Below are 14,116 nucleotides of genomic sequence, written 5' to 3'. Positions count from 1 at the left end.
AAGTACTGAAGGTGTGAGTTACATGTGACTCCAAGACTTTGCTAAGGAAAGGGAGAAGGGATATGGGGCGATAGTTGTTCATGATGGAGGGGTCTGCCGAAGGTTTTTTCAAGATGGCGACCACCTCGGCCTGTTTAAAAGAACGAGGAACCTCCCCGGTGGCCAGGGAGTTGTTTAAAAGGGCCAGGGGGGTTCAGGACAGGAGGTGAAAGCCTCCCGGAGGGCCGAGGGAGGGCAACAGTCGCGAGGAGAACCAGAAGAGACTTTGTGCAAGAGTGAGAGAAAGGTGATTGTCGGGATGAGGGGGATCTGGGTTAAGGTGTGAGAATTAAGGTAGTTGGGGGGGTCAGTGAGCGAAGAGGGGACTAACGGGGCTTGGACAGATATACTAGATTTGATTTTAACAATTTTTTCCACAAAGAATTGGTTCAAAGAATCGCACAAGGCTTGGGAGGGGAGGGGCGCAATAGTGACTCTCGCCGGGTTAGACAATTCCTCCACAATTGAAAAAATGTCCTTTGATTTATTTGAGGAATCCAGAATTCTGTTGGAGAAGTGGAGGGATTTGGCCGATGCTATGGCTAATTTGTATTTTTTGAGCAGGGAGGAAAATATCTCTTTGGTAGCGGGGGAGTACCCCCGGCGCCAACGCCGTTCTGCCTGGCGGAGACCAAGTTTTTGGGCTCTCAGGTCCTCGGTAAACCACCTCTGGGCGTCATGACAACATCTCGCTTTAACTAATTTTAAAGGTGCTACCACGTCAGCAGCAGAGGTAAGCCAGTGAGTGAGGCTCTGTGTCTGGGAATCAATAGAGACAGATGATCCAGTGGTGGGTAGAGCAGATGAGCTAAGAAGAGAGGTGAAATCATTTAAATCTGCCCTGTTCCAATTACGAGCCAGGAAATTAGTTTCTCGGGTCTTGGTAACAAGGGGGGGCATAGCTAAGGTAAAAGTAATTAAAAAATGATCTGACCAAAGACAGGGAAGAATAAGGTGAGCGGAAATGTCCAGGCAGGATGTCCAAACCTGGTCTAGAGTGTGACCCTTGACGTGCGTGGGTGAGTGAATGTGCTGAGTGCAGTTTAAACCTAGCATAAGGTCTGAGAAAGCCATTGAGCCTGGGGTTTCATGGGCGTCCGATGGCCAGTAATTGAAATCTCCCAGGACCAAAACGTTGGCGTTATTGATAGTGACCTGGGAGATAAGATCGCCAAACTGGGTCGAAAAATTGGGCATAGGTTGAGGGGGGCGATAGACCAGAGCGTATATGAGGGATGACCCTGGCTGTTCCAGTCTAAGTATCAAGCAGTCGGTCGTGGGGATACTGGTAGTGGGCACTAGAGAGAAACGAATCGGGTGCTTAATGATGGCAGCGACCCCTCCTCCAGCTTTGCCAGAGGCACGGTTGACTTGTAGTATATAGTATCCAGGGGGGATTGCCACCAGGATATCAGGGGAAGAATCGTCTGTAAGCCAGGTCTCGGTAAGGAACAAGATGTCCGGCTGTTCCGACCCCAGGAGATAAAAGATATCTGACTGATGGCTAACCAGGGACCGGGTGTTAAGGTAGATCACTGACAGAGAAGATTTTAAAGCTCTTACCGGTGGAGAAGTGCAGGACCTGGGCCCCAAGGCTGGAGACCTAGCAGTGGGTAAGGAGGAAATAATCTCAGGGAAAGATTTTCGGGCCGTGAACAGGCCAAGTGAAACGAGCCTAGGAGATGACTCAGGTGGGGGAAGTGCGGGGTCATGACGCATTATAAGGGAAGAACGGGAATATGTGAGGAAGGAGGCAGAGTGGCGTGCCCCTTGCCCCGGCCGGGCGCAGACGGGCTTAACTCAGGCGCAACTCCGGCGCGCCTACGACGCGCCCGCTGCGCTCGTCTGCTGCGCTGACACATGGTGGGCGTTTAAATAGGAGGATGACGAGGGGGGTGTGGCAAAGCTCTAACTCGCCAACCAACCCAACCCAAAATGGCGCCCGCCCGCCCGCAGATAGGAAGAGATCAATATATTCAGACATTCAAAATACCTGTCACAGCTCCAGAGTCTGAAGAGGGACAGATAAGTACTAGGGCGAAGGCTCAGGAAGAAGAAAAACAAGAGATCGGGAAACCTGAGCAGGACCAGATAGGAGTTAGAAAAACGTGTTCAGGAAGAAGGCAAACAAAATCAAAGTCAAAATCAGCACAACCCTGAACAAGGCCAGATTAGTATCCAGGCAGAAGAAATAGAAACAAGACCTGGACCAAGTCAGATAGAGAGGGATACAGGAGATGAAAATGTACAAATTGTGCCACATTCAAATGAAAATAAAAGAGCATTTGAAGAAGAACAAAACACAGTGCCAGCTAAAAGATTCAGAAAGGGAGATAAGTGGCCTGGATTTGTCAAAATGTTGCCTTAAAACAATAACTGAAGAACCAGAGCAAGTAAATGAACTATCAAGTCAAGCTGGACCATCCACAGAGCAACCAAGAAGGTGGAGTCCACGACTGAAAAGACTGAATAACGAATTCAGAGGCCCAGAATGGTCCTTCGTCATCCTTGAAGATTTCGAAAACTTAGAAATAAGTGACGAAAGTGATGACAAATTAGTTGCTGATCAGGCAGAAGTGAGACCAACTTGAGAAAAGGTTCACAGGTTAAAATCTGTGGAAAAGTTACAGAGGGGCTAAGTCTCCTTAGTTAGAAATGGCTGATCATACTATTAATGGAAGACCGAAAAGAAACTGCCTAAAAACATGCTGTAGAATATGCACATATGGTATAGTGATAGCACTCATAGTATGTCTAGGACTGACAGTAGCGATTCCTTATCTAATGAGTAAAAACATGAGATATAACACTAACATACATGAGAAGATAGATGTACCTGAAAAGTTAAATACACACAAAAAGATAGATAGTCTCAGACAGCAAAAGGTAGATTTAGAAGCATCAGATGAGGAAGGATTACACTATAGCAAAGTTAAAAATAGAACCAACTTAAATGTATTTGCTAACCTGTTAGTACATTATGTAGAAGCAATGGAAATAAGTGACTGCTATGTTTGTATGAAATTACCCACATCTGTAGCCGAGGGTGTTACGTACCACCATTTGCCCCTGACATATGGTATTTCATGTAGTATTTTAACTAGTTTATTTTATAAGAAAGACCCTTATACTATTACTATTCAAATTCAGATGTGATTTTTTTCTGAACTTCCTGTACGTAGTAACCTGAATCCTGTACATACTAAAAGTGACATAACTCGTTATACAGCTGAAGCACACAAGAATAATTTAACATGCATTTTACATGAAAAAGAGAACATATTTTTAAAATTAGTTGAGAAAAGGAGAGAGGATTTTCAGAGAAAAGCCACTGAGCAGAAACAAAAGATTCCTAAATGGGCTGAAAGTAAAGAGTTCACCTTAAATGGCAAGACTCATGCTGATATGTTACTGGATTTCGAAAAAAAAAGGAAACTATCTCCACAGGGAGAGAACGAGCTATTATAACAATATATTCATTGGTTCCAGTGAATGTGAACACAATTATAAGGTAATTGGGGGTTGGGGTTTCAAAGATAGAACTGAACCAGTATTTCCTGGAATTTATTATATATGTGGAAACAAGGCATTTTATAAACTGCCGGATCATTGTTATGGGAGTTGCTATTTTGGAATAGTATTTCCAAAGGTATATCATGTAAATAAAATCACTGGAATCAATGAAGAAATTAATGGACTAATACGTAGTAAAAGAGCTAGTTTTTCTGAAATTGTAGGCAATATATTTAGTGCATTGATACCTTCAATGGGAGTGGTTCTGAATACTCAAAGAATCTGCAAATTGTCAACAGTGGTGGATCGCTTATCGACTGACACTGCTGGAGGATTTTTGATGATCAATACCGAATTGGTTGCGATAAGATCAATGGTTTTGCAAAATCGACTTGCTCTTGACACCTTGACAAAAGAGGGCAGAGTCGGTAGAATGTTGAAAGCCCAACATTGTTGCACTTACATACCTGATAAAAGCATTGAAATTAAAGCGTATGTAAAGAATATTACACATCTGGAAAAAGAACTCAAACCACTGGAGGTTGATAGTGCATGGAAGAGACTTACAGATGGTCTCTCCTCTATAGGTAGTTGGTTTTCTAACGTAGGAAAAAGTTTTGTAGGTAGAATACTGATGCCAATGGTGGGAATAGCCCTGCTGATTTTAGGGATAACAATTTGTTGCAAATGTCGTATGCATAAAAAGACACATACAGTAAATAAGAAAGGAAAGAAAAGAAATTTTGAAGAAATAGAACTTGAGGAGTACAATGGAAATCTGTACAAGAAAGTGAAAATCTTTAACATGAATAATGATAGGAAACAAAACAGAAAGTTTGAAAAAATTGAGTTGGGAGAGTTGTGAAAGTTGGCATCTGTTTCATTAATTAGTGATGATATAAAATATCATAAAAGAGGGGATTGATGGAGCAAGGTTGCGCACGTAAAGCGACTTGCTTGTATTCAGCCCTCTAGAAATCATTTTTAACATACTAATTAACATGTTTTGTCTTACTAATATTGCACCACACGACATTTCTAGTATCTAGGGGAAGCTCGCCTATGTGATTTTAATAACGAGTAACTTGAATGACCTAATATGGCCGTCGCAACGCGGGATTTGTACTGCGCATGCGTCTGTCACACTCACGTGACATGACGTATTGTCTCTGCTTGGTGGGAAATTCTTGCTTCTGTGCACTAGAACTAAGATGGCTACTCTGTATGTTAACGTGCTAACGCTTGCAATATTGCTTTTACTAAGTTGTTCGTTCTGCTTAATAACTAATGCCATAGTTAAAATAAAATAATGGCAAATAGAGTAGAGATAAGTGGTATACAGTGCATTCATTTATTTCTTGTTCTTAAACTGTTTCGATTCTACTTTGCATTTATCGTACTTTGGGTCTGAAGTGTACTTCTGAACTCCATCTTTGGAAGAACTGCGCCTGTGCAGAAAAGCTAAAATCCTTGAATCACTGACATTGAAACCCGGATAACTCCTGGACTGCTGGAAAATGCGCATGGGAGCATGAACTCGCAACCCCACAGAGTGAGCTGGACTGTACAAATGTATAATACAATGTTATTGATATTGACACATTCACTATTGGGTGGAATAAAAGTGCATGGGAAAATAAAATTATGGGAGGGAATGTAAATCTGAATAATTAATCAAATGACCTCATAACTGGTATGGTGTGACGACCTCTCCTCGTCTTTTGAACAATCAAATTGAGGGAATACACAACTTGCAACATTGGGCGGTGGTACACTGCCCCGGAAAATGGTATATCTAAGGTAGGCTTAGCTAGTTAGATTGTTCGACTTGTCCGAATAGCTGACCTGTCACTGACCCAACGCACTCAATAGGCGATCGTGAGCAGAGGAGCTGGCGGAGCACTCTGTCAGAAGATCCGATAACCCAATCTGGGTTTTGGGAAGGAGTTCGATAACCCAATCAGGGTCTGACTGTTTGCTGCAGAGAGGGGCATGACACTGGCGTTGCACTTTAGCTGTGGGTGCCGGTCTTGACCTACTGTGGTCCTGTCCTGATTTCAATTTGGTCCGTACCTGTCCTGATTCTGCTTCGCACCTGTTCTATTCCTGCTGGCACCTGCACTATTGGGGTTCTGTCTTTTATCCCAGACCATGGCCAGGGTTGGTCTTCACATCATTCTAGGTAAATATGAAATAGTGTGGGTATGTCATTGTACTGTTTCCTTTTCTTACTCTTCCTATGTTTCAATGCTTAAAGAAAGTCACGTAATATTTTCACACCAGTTTGCTTTAATCATTTTCTTCTTAATTTAACAAACTTCGACTACATTAGTATGGACTCTGACATTTAAGAATTTATATAGATAAAGTGTTTAAATGTTTCCTGAGTCCGTGGTTATTTTATACAAGGAATGTTATTTACTACCTATTTTCTTGCTAACTCCCTTGAACCCCCTAGGACTTTAGGTACTGGTAACTAGGATTTGGTAAGTCAAGGTATAGGTCCTAAAAGGTTAAAATCTGGTTAAGCGTAAGTTTACCTGTTCAAAGTGTGTATGTTTTTATGGGCCCAGATGAGTATGGTAAACGAGCAGGCGAGCCCGCGCTCTATCACGTCTTTCAAAACCGTAATCACCACCTACGAGTAGGCTCAGATATAAATGTTACCTCAGGCCACTTAGAGTGAAAATCAACCATACCCATTGCAAACAATGATTGAAAAGCATTAAATGGACCAATAAGGTAAATCCCAATTTTCTCCCAAACTCTTGAAGGCATTTGATAGGCTGTAAAGTAGATTTTCTTACTACCAAGCGGAATTTGCACAACATAGACACTCACCAACAAAATGGTCAACCTTGATGTCCACAGAGGGCCACCAGAGCATTTGCCTTAAACAGCGTTTAGTAGAAGTACATCCCAAAAGGCCCTCAGGCACTACCTTCATCAGCCTACACCTTAAACCAACAGGAGGAAACCATTTCTCTGCCCTTACCAAAAGACCATCTTCCACTGACAGTTCATCACAGACTTTCTGTTAGAAATGAGACCCACAATTCTAGTCAGGGTAAGTGTAGTACATACTATGTTTACCTGTGTTCACCCTCTAACAATGTTGGCTATGAATTGCGTCAGGTGGACATGGCAGTTTAAAACTGCACAAACAGACTCTGCAGTGGCAGGCCTGAGACAGGTTTGAAGGTCTACTTATGTGGGTGGCACAATGAGGGCTGCAGGCCCATCAATAGCATTTGACTTTCAGGCCCAGGGCACATGCAGTGCACTGTTCTAGGAACTTGCTTGTAAATCAAATATGCAATTCACGGAGAAACCAAATGCCATTACATTTTAAACACAGAGCACATGCACTCCAGCACTGATCAGCAGTGGAAAAGTGGCCAGAGTCCTAACACCAGCAAAAAACGAAGTTCAGGACCCAGTCAAAGACAGGATGCCAGAAGCAAAAAGACAGGGAAAACCACGCAAACAGATGCCAGGTCTAACATGTGTCCCCCCAGCAGAAAGGGGGGAGAAGTACCCAACCTCTAGGGAGTTCTCATAGCTAAGTTGGAAAAACCTGGAGTGTTCTGTTCCAGGACGTTGTTCCACTATAAAGTCCATTCCCTATAGGGAAATGGACCACCTCAACAGTTTGGGGTTCTCGAACCTTATCTGCATTAACCATCTCAGTGGCCTGTGGTCTGCCTGAACCTGGAAGTGAGTCCTAAGCAAGTAGGGTCTTGGCTTCTTCAGCACCCAGACCACAGCAAATGTTTCCCTTTCTATTGTGCTCCACCTCTGTTCCCTGGGAAGTAATCTCCTACAAACGAAGACTACTGGTTGATCTTGGCCCTCTTCGTTTAGCTGTGAAAGCACAGCATCAGTTTGCACCATGAATTCCTTGGAGAAATCAGAAGCCTTGAACACGGGCAAAGTGTACATGACTTCCTTCAGGGTGTCAAAATTGGTCTGGCACACCTCTGTCCAGATCATCTGATGGAGCTGCTTCTGATAAGTCAGCTCTGTCAAGGGGCAACAATGATGCCATATCCCTTGATGAATCTCCTGTAATAACTTGTGAGACCGAAGAAGGCTCCCCCCTCTGTCTGGGTCTTGAGGGGTGCCCAAACCAGAATGGAATCAACCTTTGGTTATAGGGGCTGCAACTTACTGCCCTCTACTTGGTGTCTCAAGTAAACCACAGACCCCTACCTTATCTGGCACTTACTGATCAGGCCTTCCTTCATGTCTGGGTACTTCATCTGGTTAGCTGGCCCTAGATTCAACAATGTGTCTTTCCCCTTCGCTATAAAATGCTTCCACAAGCCTGCCCCCAAATTCTGGTCTGAGACCCTATGCATGTTTAATGCTGTCTCATAGCCCTAAACCACTGATCTATGTCATCTCTAGCCTGATAATCCTTCATCAGATCCTTGGGTATATGCACCTTTCCCTCTGAGTGTACTGAAGATACGCTGCCACCATCTGTGCTTCAAGCTCAGCTCCTGAGCTAAAAGCATCTCCCTTTCTTCCATCACCAATTTATCTTTTTCCATATCCCTTTGAGGTTTGGCAAGCTCCAACTTGAGCTTCCTTTCTTCATGCCTGTCCCTTAACTCTGCTGAAGACATGCTTTTAGACGAAACACTGCTTCCTGCTCTGTAGGGCTCCTTGCCCCATGCAGATCCTGATCCTCAAGTAAATCCAAAGATAGATCCAGCTCAACCATATTCACACTATCCTCCCCATCTTCTGGGTGGCCAGCTGCCTCTCTGGCTGCTAAACAGGCCCTCAGCACCTTTTGCAGCTCCTCCTTTTTAGAGAAGCCTTTAAAAGAACACTTGAAATTCTTGCAGAACTTTTTGAGCCGAGGCACCATATAGGTTTCCAAACTCTACTCCTCAAACACCAAATCTGCAATTACCGTAGCTAGCTCTCTAGATTGAGACATGATTGCAAAAACTCAAAGAGTTACAAAATGAAAAAAAGGACAAAAATAGTATGCTGGTACGTAGTGGTCTATGATATGAAAGTAGGGTGCACCAATCACAGTATGTATTGCACAAATACAAGTCTTATCCTCACTGCTGATCACTTATGTTATAAATAGGGTCTCTAGTTGGCAGTGGTTTGCACCCTGTCCAAGTTTGACCCGTATTCTTAGCCAGGGTAAGTGTAGTACACACTAAGTTTACCTGGTTGCTTGTCTCAGAGCAGTGAGGGTAAACTAATAAAGAAATGTGCAAAGTATTTGCGCACACTCACACACACACACAGAGTAACCCAGTGAAACCACCACAAAGGTACTCCACACCAGTATAGAACAAAGCTAATATTTATCTGACTAAAACAAGACCAAAATGATACAAATCCTGCATACACAAGTCAAGATATGAATTTTTCAAGATTAATTGCAGTTCTAGTGTTTAGAAACACAATAGCTCCAGTCGGGGCTATATTGACATCCTTGAGGGAATCATATACACAAGTTAAGGCTGACCGCAATGGAGCGCAGGCTGGCTGCATAGTCAATCAGATCCCAGGTACAGTACCTTGGAAACAATGACAATACAAAGACGCTACAAGGCACCAGGGAGGTGAGATGTCGTTGAGGCCGGGGCAGTGTTGCTTCCGTACTGCGGTGCAGGTCATTGGCATGTGAGGTATTGGTTCCTGGAGGTGGTGCAGAGTTGTTCAGCCACTGACACCCGGGGATGTTGTGGATGCAGGGGTGGTGATGCAGCATTGGCATCAGGCGGTCGTTTCTTTGGCAGTGTAGAGTCAATGAGACATCGATGGTCAAGCCACTAGGCATTGACTTTGCGGTGTTGATGTCACACCATGGGTCCGCAGGTGATGCAGCAGACTCAGGCGTCATGGACTTCGGTGATGCAGTGCTCGGGACTCATACTGTGGTGGATCTTTGGTGGTGCTGAGGCGGCATCAGGCCTGCTTTGTAAGTCAAAGTCGTTGCATCCAGCGTGGACCATGACTCCGGTGCAGGCAGCTGTGCGATGTTAAAGAACGGTGTGGCTCCAAAGTCACATTTGAAATCAATGAACTGGTTTCCTCTCTTTTAGCACAGAAATCTCACCTCCAAGGGCCCATTAACAGGATTTGACACAACTTGACTTAGTCGGACTCTCAGCAGAGGAGCCCGGGTGCTACAGATGAAGTCTTTGATGGCCCTGAGTCTTTCAACAAGATGGCAAGCTCAACTCAAGCCCTCTGGGAAACTTTAGAAAGCAGGATGCAGAGAGCAAAGTTGAGTCCTCTCATTCATAGGCAAGAGGCAGCAGACAGCAGGCCAATACAGCATAGTGGCAGTAGCTTCTGGCAGTTCAACAGCTTTTTTTTTCTGGGAGAATGTCCTCAGTCCAGAAGTATTCTGAGTATATGGTGTCAGATGTCCAATAGTTATGCCCACTTTCGACTTTGACGTGGGGAGACTTCCAAGAAAGAACTTTGTAATGCAGGAGTCCCTGCCCTTCCCTGGCTCCAGACACACTACAGGGAGTATGCAGCTCTTTGTGTGGGGACAGGTACAACCCTATTCAGGTGCAAGTGTCAGCGCCTCTCATCACTCTAGCTCAGGAAGAGACATCAGCCTCAGGTAATGCAGGTCACCCCTCAGCTCCCTTTGTGTGTGACTGTCTAGAGTAAATTCACAAAGCCCAGTAGTCACTCTGACCCAGACGTGTATTCTAGGACAGGCAGAGGCACAGAATGGTTGAAATAAAACAAATGCCAACTTTCTAAAAGTAAATAAGTCATGGTTGAGCGACTGCACTCCTTCCCTTTATATATTGCTCTGGTAATCCAACTCAATCGATGAAATGCCTGCGAGCAGAAGCCGTGAAGCGCCTCATCACAGCTCAGTTGGAAAAAAATAATCCAATAGGGCACATCTCTCCTGCACCCGACTGTCGCACTCCGGAAAAGGAAATCCTTCCTTAGTGAAACCCTTCCTCCAAAGTTACATCATTATTATCTGTCCATCAATGTTAATCCAAAATCTTGAATCATGCATCTTTCTTAATATTTCACCACTACGGAGACAGCATGTTTGCGCTTTGAGTTCTTTATTCAACATTTTCAGGTGCCAAACGTTGCCAATCCAGGCTTTAACGGAGGCATGTGAGGTCAAACATGTTTTAAAAGTGGTCTTATAACATCAGCGTGCTCCCAATGCATTTCGAATCTTCACAGTTCTTCATCAGGGGTTAACTAAAAATAAAATGAAGAAACAGTTCAGCTAGCTACTCAACCATTAAAATTGTGCAGAAATCAAAACTCATTACTCTGACTCCACCCTCACCCAGACAGAACTAAAGACCATCCGATATTAACACTGAAAAATGAAACTCCCTCCATGCTCAGAACCTTCCCAACTCCCAAAGTGTACATCTCAAATTTTGTCAACATATGCAATAAATCACAACTCCCTCCCAACTGAACAGTTTCCCCAAAACTCCGAGCCATCCTTTTCTCCCAATTACCTTCTCTGCGCCACAACCGGCAGCATGACCTCACTTCACTCCCTCATGACAAAAACTCTTGTTGTTTATCCCTCACGCTCGTGCCGTTTTTAAAGAAAAAGCTCTCCCACCTGTAAACAATCAAGCAGTGATTCACTCCATCACCCTTTTCTTGACATGTACCATAGCAATAAACTGCATCTCCCACAATACACTCCTCCGTTGTCACAGAAAAATATACTCCATCCAAATCAAATCCACCCACTTGAATCCTGCAACAAATGAAACAAGCATTTACAATGCAATAGGTCTCCCAGTATTAAAGTTTGAGCTATTGGCATTGTATATTACAATGTGTTACATTAATTTGTTATCAAACTCTGAATTGTTGTATAAAGATGATTTGCAAACTGTCAAATGTTGCTGAATAGTAAGCAACGTTGTGAATAATATTGTTTGCTAGTCATCCTTGGGTACCAGAGTACTTCACTTGAGGCAGCTCACTACTCTGCACTCACTACTCTGCACCCACTACTCACTACTCTGCACCCACTACTCACTACTCTGCACTCACTACTCACTACTTTGCGCTCACTACTCTGCACTCACTACTCTGCACTCACTACTCTGCACTCACTAATCTGCACTCACTAATCTGCACTCACTACTCTGCACTCACTACTCTGCACTCACTACGCTGCACTCACTACGCTGCACTCACTTCGCTGCACTCACTACGCTGCACTCACTACTCTGCACTCACTACTCACTACTTTGCACTCACTACTCACTACTTTGCACTCACTACTCACTACTCTGCACTCACTACTCACTACTCTGCACTCACTACCCTGCACTCACTACTCTGCACTCACTACTCACTACTTTGCACTCACTACTCACTACTCTGCACTCACTACTCACTACTCTGCACTCACTACTCACTACTCTGCACTCACTACTCTGCACTCACTACTCTGCACTCACTACTCACTACTCTGCACTCACTACTCTGCATTCACTACTCTGCACTCACTACTCACTACTCTGCACTCACTACTCACTACTCTGCACTCACTACTCACTACTCTGCACTCACTACTCTGCACTCACTACTCACTACTCTGCACTCACTACTCACTACTTTGCACTCACTACTTTGCACTCACTACTCTGCACTCACTACTCACTACTCTGCACTCACTACTCACTACTTTGCACTCACTACTCTGCACTCACTACTCACTACTCTGCACTCACTACTCACTACTCTGCACTCACTACTCTGCACTCACTACTCTGCACTCACTACTCACTACTCACTACTCTGCACTCACTACTCACTACTCTGCACTCACTACTCACTACTCTGCACTCACTACTCACTACTCTGCACTCACTACTCTGCACTCAATACTCACTACTCTGCACTCACTACTCACTACTTTGCACTCACTACTTTGCACTCACTACTCTGCACTCACTACTCTGCACTCACTACTCTGCACTCACTACACACTACTCTGCACTCACTACTCTGCACTCACTACTCACTACTCTGCACTCACTACTCTGCACTCACTACTCTGCACTCACTACTCTGCACTCACTACTTTGCACTCACTACTCTGCACTCACTACTCACTACTACATAATTAAGCATGGCGCATTTAATTGAAAAATCCGCGCACACCCCCAACCCCCGCAGAAGAAGACCAGGCAGCCCAGGCAAAGCACTGCGCCGCCGCCAACTAGGTGACCCGCCCACTGGGCCGGCAACACTAATCCGCGGCCGCTGAGCCGGAAGTCTTGCAATCATTGAGGATGAATAGCAGCACCTGACCATTTAAGACAGTAAGTTGCCATGATGCCATCAATCTGATTCCTATCTCCAGTCATCAGCACATTATTAACACAACCAGTAGTACGATATGTTAACTTTCTAACACAGTGACAAGCCAGCAGCACTTGTTACGGTCCGTACAGCAGCAGCACAAGCCCCGGCACAAATTAAGCACTGATTTTAGGAGAGGTGCAACACCTCAATGGCGCAATTAAAAAAAGGTTTGATAGAGACCCCAGATTTTGCGCCTTAGGTAAACGATACGAGGGGATCTCGGAGCTGTGCGGCATGCATTCAGTGGCGGACAGGTACTGCCTGCCTCTCTTTAGCCTTCAGTTACCCGATCTGCAGTTATTGTATGATCGACTTCAGGAGGATGAAATTCAGGGATGTGAACCTGTGAAGCTGGTGTCAACACAGATGACCGCAGCGGATGCGAGAATACACTGAAGTATTTCCGAGTCTGTGGGCGCTGCGAAGCCTGCCAGACAGCTAAATTAGTGCTTTACAAATCCAACCAACCACCAAGCAAGACAAACGGGAGAGCGGGAGAGGCGAAGGTGCGAGACAGAGACCGAGAAAGAGTGAGTTAGCCGCAGGGGCGTTGCCGCCATTGGTGCAGCAGGTGCAGCGGCGCCGGGTCATTGAACCCTGAATACCGCCACATCCAATAAACATTTAACAGGACCACAAACACAGACCCGCGGTTCCGTGGGTGCGCTCTGTGCTCAACATCACAACATTTGAGCCAGTCAAGGACAGAACGGAGACCTCAGAGAGTCGCGCTCATCCAGTCATTTCCCTTTGCATTCTGGGACTCGCATTCATGTATTTATGAAGCCCAAATATAATAACCAGCACAGAAAAGCAAATGAAAACGGAAGGCTGGATAAGCTGCGGTCTGTGTTTCTACATGGCGGTATGTGTGGGGGTGGAGATGTAAGGTGGCCGAGAGAGGCCATTCCACATCAGTGGGAATCAAAAGGGGGACATTCATTGCTCCTTTTCCAAGTTGATGACTATAAGCGCTATAAAAAAGCAATTACACTTCCCATAAGCTGTAGAGGCAGGTGTGACCTTGGCAGACGGGCTCCGGGCACAAACTCCAGTAACAGCTGCATGAAGGGCCCGAGGCTGCCCAGCAGGCGACTTTGAGACCGAGAGAAGGAGGAGGAGGTGCAAGGGAGGAGGGTCCTGGAAAAGGACGTCCAAAACAGGGGAGGGGGAGAGGAGGATGAGTTGT

The sequence above is a fragment of the Lissotriton helveticus genome, chromosome 4_1 (genome assembly GCF_964261635.1).
Source record: "Lissotriton helveticus chromosome 4_1, aLisHel1.1, whole genome shotgun sequence".
Lineage (NCBI taxonomy): Eukaryota > Metazoa > Chordata > Amphibia > Caudata > Salamandridae > Lissotriton > Lissotriton helveticus.
Note: the sequence above shows the minus strand (reverse complement) of the source record.